The sequence below is a fragment of the Ammodytes marinus genome, assembly GCF_949987685.1.
Source record: "Ammodytes marinus genome assembly, chromosome: 2".
Classification (NCBI taxonomy): Eukaryota; Metazoa; Chordata; class Actinopteri; order Uranoscopiformes; family Ammodytidae; genus Ammodytes; species Ammodytes marinus.
This window is the reverse complement of record NC_137231.1, coordinates 16,970,793-16,977,121: the sequence shown is the minus strand read 5'-3', so window position 1 is coordinate 16,977,121 and position 6,329 is coordinate 16,970,793. Positions and strand designations below refer to the sequence as shown.

Sequence of the window (6,329 nt, the reverse complement as noted above, 5' to 3'; positions counted from 1 at the left end):
GGAGGCGCCAATTAACCTAACCTGCATGTCATTGGACTGTTGGAGAAACCCCACACACGTAGAAAGCCCGGCAGGGTCTAACACCGGAACCTTGTCGCTGTGCTTACCATTGCATCACCGTACAACGTGCTTACAGCGTGATTGAAATAATCATAATCCACAGCAGGATTTCAACTGTTGCATTACAAACAGTGTTCAAGCCTGAGGGGCAAAGTCAATGGCTTGACATTTTTTCTTTTGCATTTGTGCAAGTCTAAATAAAAAAATAAAAGGCCTGTTTTTATGAACCCCCTTCTTTAGCCGTAAAGTTTGCCAATCTCAAACCACACAGTCTTTCAAAGCTGACTCATGAGGGTTACTGATGTAGGCTCTGGTAGCCCCACGGTGGTTAAGTACGAGAAAGACTTAAAGGATCATAACAGCGGTTTTGCATGATTAAGCTTATGAACTCCAAATGCTTCTACTCCACAGGGCCAACTTTATACTGCCAACCATTTTCCAAAGCATACTAAAGATGTTTTCAGATTGGTTTCCTACCTTCCTGGAAGTCATTGATTTTTATGCATTAATAAGTGCAGTATGAAAAGGAACCACGCAAAACTAGCTTGAGTGCTTTATGTTTAAATGCTGTAGTCACATTCACATGGTGATACATTTCTGAGGAAAGTTTTTCTTCAAGAAATCTTCCAAAGGGGAGATTAACTGCCCAACAGCAACCTATTTTAATGCTAGACAATACCAAATAGTCATTACCATTTTGAGCACAACACGTTTTTGGCAGTCAAAGGTCTCCAATATTCTTCCACTACAGAGTCTTCAAAACAGACCCCTGCTTGCTGGATAACCACATAACGAATAAAGGTCCCATCAATCAGTACCACTGACACATAAATAAAGGAGGCTAAATGTTCGGTTTGATGGATTGCCTATTTCAAGACGGTCTGTACAAGATGATTTTCATGCCCCATTAAAATCAATGGAAATCGGTCCAGAAATGTATGGTTTGCTCTGGAAAATGGTCAGCACTAATGCAGAGTATAGGTCATTTGGATTCAATGGGCTAAAACATGCAAAACCACCACTGTGGTCCGTCGGGAAGTAGTCAAAGTTCCACAGGGATAACCAAAACAAAGTGTGAGTCCGCTCGTGCCTCAATCCCAACCTGATCATACAGTGCCCACATGACCATGTTTGGTCCTCCAGGAACCTTGCAGTCCCTAATGTCAGCTGGGTGACTCGCCCTCATGGCATGTGTGAAAGGCACCCCATCTGTCATGTGACCGAGGACAATGACAGGAAGAAGAGACAGCTGCCAACCACAACATCGCACGAGCGCGCGCACACACACACACACACACACCAAAAAGAAACACTATCCACTCTGGGTGGTGCTCTTGAGACTCAGTGCCCCCTCACCCGGTATGACAACAAAATGGTGTCATACATTAGTACAATCTTCATTTTCGGACCATTAGTGTGTGAACTACTTAGCTGGGTCATGGCTATTCCTCCTCCCTCCCTGCTTGGTGCCCTAAGCTGTGTTAGCTCTCCGTTACTGGCAGACAGGCTGAGAGTTTATGTAAGACTGACCCCTCCTCGGGCCTCCCTCGCCTAGCCTGAGCCTCACTGTCTCCTCTCTCCTCTCCTCTCCTCTCCTCTGTTCTCCTCTCCTCTCCTCTCCTCTCCTCTCCTCTCCTCTCCTCTCCTCTCCTCTCCTCTCCTCTCCTCTCCTCTCCTCTCCTCTCCTCTCCGCTCCGCTCCTCTCCTCTCCTCTCTCTCTCTCTCTCTCTCTCTTTCTCTCTCTCTCTCTCATACACACACACACACACACACACACACACACACACACACACACACACACACACACACACACACACACACACACACACACACACACACACACACACCGACTAGCCTCAGACAGCAGGGTGATTGTGAGAGGCCAGACTCACTGACTGCATAAATAGCTTTATTATGTTCTCAAAACTACCAGCGCTAACCAGCTTCCCTCTCAAATAGCATAAGGTCACTCGCCGTGCTGGACGTGAAAGGCTGTGAATGAGACACCAACATTTCGCCTTGTCCTTTGAAAACAATTATCATAAAAACATCGATAATGGAGTAAAGATGGACAGAATGATACAGACAAAACAGAGGTAGGCAGAGTCTGAGTGAGAGGGAGAGAGGGATGGCAACCGAAAAACACAACCTTTTATGGCTGCATACCCAGCAGCCCAGTGCCTGAGGTGGACTCACAAATAGCTCATACACACATGCGGACAGATGTGCGCATGCACACAGGCTCACACATTCACACATCCACAAGCACACCAAACGCCCGTGTGATTGCACAAGGTGAAGAGTTTTTTTTCCTTCTCTCCTTCCTTTGATGTGAGAGTGTAGTAGAGGCCTGGCTGTAGATGAGTATCTCAGAGGGATGATGAACATTGCCCGACTGCCATTTTCGTTTCTCATTTATCTATTTTTCTTTTTCATTTCGGCCCCTCTAGTCAAGGGGCAATCACGCAAACCGGTGTTTCTGAAACCAGTGTTTCTTTGGTTGGAGACAAATCAAAAGGCATGATGGCACCACCAGCCTTATAGTGCTTCCAAACCCAGTGGGCACAGGCATGCATTTTCAAACAGATAGTCTATTAGCCCTCTGCCTCGGAGCAGAGCAAGGTGAAGGAAGCCATGTTTTTTTTAGACCCATCCACATCAAAGGGCATATTCGTTTTTTTTCTTTTCTTTAATAAGTGAACATGATGGCACTTCTATCTGGATACCAAACACAGAACTGGAACCGTTTTCCGTTTAACCCATCTTGGCGTGTGGATGGCGCAGGCTCCGGGCAGCTAGAAGGACAGTCATAAAGTATAGCATGTGCAGCCATGATAGAAAATGATGGCCTTGCCGCCACTCTGTGCAGTCTCTCTCTCTCTCACACACACACACACTCCTCTGGATGAGCCATATGCCAGGTAGCACTATAAAGCCATCCTCACCTATAACTATCCCTGCAGAAGCAGATGAATGTTAAACCATTTTAACTGCAGCATGAAGCCACAAAATGGCTGTCAGCAAAAACACCTCCCCTTCTCCCCAACTGTCTTCCTCCTTCCCCTCACCTCACTTCACCCCCTCCCCTCCCAACCTCTGTTCTCTCCCCTCTTCTCTGTGCTACCTCTTTCCTTTACCCGCCACCTCCTACCTCTCTCTCTCTCTCCCTCCCTCCCTCCCTCACTATTTCTGTCTGCTCTGCCAAAAGGTGCTCCAGTGCTGATATTCTGTTAAGAGAGCCTGCCAACAGTTAGATTTGTCCTTGGATCCTGTTCACATTCCCTCCCTCCCTCTCTCCCTCCCTCTCTCTGATCCTATTTCGACCCGAGGTATCCAGCACGGAAGGGGGAAACACCTAATCGATTTCTCATGCTTTAATTTAAAGGGTGGCATGATCGTCTCATTATACCTAGAAGAGGTTTTAATAGCCTCAGCTTCATACTTTTTACACCACAAAAACTCCAGCCAGAGTCCACACCTCCCTTACTCCCTCACCCCCATCATCTGAACCCGTTAACAAGACAAGATCGATGGTTCCATCCAAGTCTGAATCACCTCTATTATCCATCCCTCAACCCTATTTCTTTCCACCTATAGTCAGTCACGCACTCCTCTCTTGCGATTGCCTCTCTCTTCTCATGCCATTGGTCTGCTATTCTATAGCCAGGAGTGCACTCGTTTCCACACCTTCATTCTCATATATCCTAGAGACCTGACCGTTATTCCACACTTCCTCTGACTCACTCAAGCTTGTCTATTTATCTTCTGGTGCTGTGGTTTGTGACTGAGGGTTCTGGGAGCTGCTGATAACAGTGGCGTACTGCCATTCACTCTGAGACCTCACCTTCCTCCACACAGCCCAAAGCATGGCCATCATCAATTTTGGCCATGCTGTTTCTGACACCCTGGTGAAAGTGATTAGCTATTGATAAACGCAACCAGAGCGGAGTGACGCTGGCTTCCCCTCCCGCCAAACATACTACACGCAATGTGAAAGCCACATTTGTATGTAGGCTGGCATCTCTGCACCGATTGCTACAGCGGCACGTGCACATTTTGAGCTGCAAATGAAAAATAAACCAGAACTAAATGTGAAGCGCATAATGAAACACACTCCTCCTCGCAAACTGAGTGTGCTTCAACTTGCAACTTCCACAGCACTTGGAATCATTGGCATGTGACATGTGTCGCCCTCCAGGCTCTGCATGTAACTTGACCAGAGCAAGTAGAAAAACCACATCAAGCACCACATCATGTTTAAAAAAAAATCCATAGCATACAGTGAAATGTGACAAAACTCATGAGGGACTGCAGGGTCAACAACCATCTGCTTGCTGCATGACACAGACTGTGGTGCTGTGTGATGGACTATCGGTGTCAATGAAGAAGCAGGAGGTCCACCCCAGTTAAAAGAACAACAAAAAACATTACAACTTAGTTTGGTAACAGCTTTGGTTGAGCTGGTCCTTGATCATTGTAATGGACACCTTATCCCATTGACCTAATTAGCTGTTTTGTCTCATACTGCCACCTAATTACCAAAGTATTACATAGTAATAATGGATGGAGATTGAGCATTGTTTGGGGTGGTCTGTGTATACGTAAGGAAATGTGCGCGCGTGCGTGTGTTAAGCCAAATGTGTGACTGCACGTGAGTAGCCTACAAGCAATGTTACATATTTCACGCCAATTAAAGAGATCCAATAGCACAGACATTTTGCAAAAGACACATGCTAAGGAAGCATGTTAAAGGCAGACATTACAAGGGTGACACACAGCAGCTTATAAACATTAATAAAAACATGAACAAAATTTACAGCAGAGGTGTATTCAGGTGTGGAATGTGGCCAGTCAGCCGGGGCTACTTACCCATGTCTAATGTTGTCACACACTCGGCTCTAACGTGTAAATATTTTATCAAGATCATTTACAATCCATTTAGACACATTTTACACACGCGACGGATGGGATGACAACCTCCCGGGGAGCTGTCAAACGGTGCCAGGATATGGAGATATTTTTTGACAGAAAACCCCGAGGAAAATGGCGTCAACGGTGCTTTGGAAAGGGGGCAAAAAAAAATAGGATTTGGAGCCGATCTGATGACAGAAGCAAAGGTAGCTCCGCTTAGGGGTGAGAGAAGAGAAAAAAATCCAATCGGAAACTTGGCGCTTGTGTCCAATTCCTCGCAGAAATCAGATCTTGAGGAGAGGATGTTGCGGATTGACTCGTGTGGTTGAGAGAGAGAGTCTCGCAGCGGGTGCAGAGTGCGTCTCCGATGCCCTGCAGGATCGCTGGTCACTTGGCGAGCTGCACAGCGCCGAGATCCCTCGCAAATCCGCTACTCAGTTGGTAAGGGGAAAGAGGGGGGGTGGTTGGGTGGAGAGGGGGGAGTGAGCAGCAGCAGGACTATTACCGCAGTCAAAACAAGCCCGCATCCGACTACAAGCACCCAAATCCAGCGGGAAAAATGTCAGCGACAAGACCGCGGTATCCCAGCCGTATAGGTCAGGCTACATGAGACTGTGGAGGAGCCGAGACCGGAGGCGGTGGTTTAGGTCGCTTTCCCTCGCAGGTTGCATCGGATCAGGGTTTTCTCTCTCTCTCTCTTCTCTCTCGCTCTGTGTCTCTCTCGCTGCCTTTCCGATCGGTGAATGTCAGGTCCCGGAGCCTGGTGTCTGGTAATGATCTCACCCAGCAGACTGAAAGCTGTGGCAGAGCAGAGAGGAGCGCAGAGGAGGAGCGACACCGCCTCCACCTGGCAGCAAACACGCGTCTCCTTTTTGCCACCTTCCCCGTATTCCCATGCCCTTCTCCTGTGGGACTGTTAGTAGCCCTACTGCAACATCTGGCAAATATAAATAAATAAATAAATAAATAATAATAGGCTAATAATAATGGTTGTTGTTTTGACTGACTCACTGATGTAAGGACATAGTTCTACACATCTTTTTTTTAAAACAAGATATGCATGCATGCATGCCCACATAGTGTCACAGCAACTGTTATTTTAAATAGCCTACTTGATTGACTCTCGGCTTAATGATTTCTGAAATCAAATAGCGTATTAGTTTTAAAGGGGCACTGTGTAATATGACATCATCAAGAAAGTTCTAGAAAGTTCTAGAATGCAACGCTCCCTGGGTAACCTCACCCCTTTTGAATAATAACAGAAGCTACAGTGGCCTTCAAGGACAATAACTATTCTAAATTCTAAACAATGCACCTGATGACATTCCAACCAACAGGGATGCCTCCATAAGACCTGC

At 46.6% G+C, this 6,329-nt stretch overlaps 1 protein-coding gene across 1 annotated transcript in view; it reads right to left on the bottom strand.

Annotated features, from left to right (window-relative positions):
• Positions 1 to 5,116, bottom strand: part of setbp1 (SET binding protein 1) — a 34,626-nt gene extending 29,510 nt beyond the window's left edge. The window contains exon 1 of the mRNA XM_080049350.1: positions 4,930 to 5,116. The gene's annotated coding sequence lies outside the window, so the exon portion shown is untranslated. The remainder of the gene's footprint in view (positions 1 to 4,929) is intronic.
• Positions 5,117 to 6,329: the final 1,213 nt, after the last annotated feature.